General features: G+C 37.4%; 1 protein-coding gene across 1 annotated transcript in view; it reads left to right on the top strand.

Annotated features, from left to right (window-relative positions):
• The window catches only part of LOC119410806 (tyrosine-protein kinase receptor UFO), a 59,792-nt gene that overhangs the window by 44,184 nt on the left and 14,430 nt on the right, over positions 1 to 1,178 (top strand). The window lies entirely within an intron of this gene.

Genomic DNA, 1,178 nt, shown 5'->3' with positions numbered 1-1,178 from the left:
CAAAACGCTCGTCTAACCAAGACTTGGAATGGATTAACACAGGAGAGCCCGAACATTTTGAAACGTGGGCCAGACCTGTTCGTGTGAAAGGAGGCCTCAAATTTTTACATTTAACATTAAAAAGGTGTACATACACATATTTTTTAAATTTATTTATGGGTGTGTGTGTATCTATATGTATATATTAGGGATGCACCGATCCACTTTTTAAAAAATTTTTTTTTTTTTTTACTTCCGATCCGATCCCGATACTTAAATCTGGATATCGGCCGATCCCGTTCCGATATCATGATCATTATTGATTTTTAATGAGGCTGTAATAATTTATTCCTAGCTTTAAAGTGGATATTAAAGTGATAAATTTTTTTAATTTCATTGACCCTTTATTTATCCAGGTCGTCTCATCGAGCCACGAGAACTCATTTTCAAGAGAGACCTGTTTAGGGAGCAGATGGTGGTTAAGGGCCTTGCTCATGGGTCCAGGGTGGGGCGAATGAGGGTGGGGGCAGGTGTGGGTGCTTCACCTACCCCACCCACCTTTTTGATGTTGTCGGTACCGGGGCTTGAGCCGACGATCTTCCGATCACAAGCCCACCTTCTCTAACCTCTGCGCCACCACTCCCCCCAATTTAAGTGATTGTTTAAAGTTATTTCATATTTTTTAAATGAGGAACAGATGTAAGAATTTTTTTCTTCTTTCTGCACTCTTTTCATTCAGTGTTTTCTTTTTTATTAATTTTGTTTAGTTTATTTTGTTTCTTTTAAACAAATGAATAAATTAATTAAATAAAAATATTAAATGGCTTTACACCTGCTAAGTTCGTGGCATAAACCAACACAGACATGTTCCTGTTTTTAGTTATTTACATCTCTTTATAATGTAGCTGTTTTTGTTTCGTTTTTTATTTATTTATATATATATATATATAATTTTCAAATCACATGTTTTTTATGATTGTCTACTGTTGTACTGATAAATATCTCCTGGAGGGTAAACTATATCTTGGCAAGTTGTGAAATCCTTTGTTTTCTACAACTGATAGCGGTTGGTCATTAATTATGATGAAGTTTAGCAACTTCTCTGTAAACATTCGAGCTCCGTGGCTTCAGCGGGGCGCTACTCTCTCTGAACCCGAAACAGGCAACTCAACCCCGGCCAGCCACGCTCAGTCTGCCCC

The sequence above is a fragment of the Nematolebias whitei genome, chromosome 6 (genome assembly GCF_014905685.2).
Source record: "Nematolebias whitei isolate Nwh7 chromosome 6, NemWhi1, whole genome shotgun sequence".
Classification (NCBI taxonomy): Eukaryota; Metazoa; Chordata; class Actinopteri; order Cyprinodontiformes; family Rivulidae; genus Nematolebias; species Nematolebias whitei.
The sequence above is the reverse complement of the archived record's forward strand: the minus strand, read 5'-3'. Positions and strand labels throughout refer to the sequence as shown.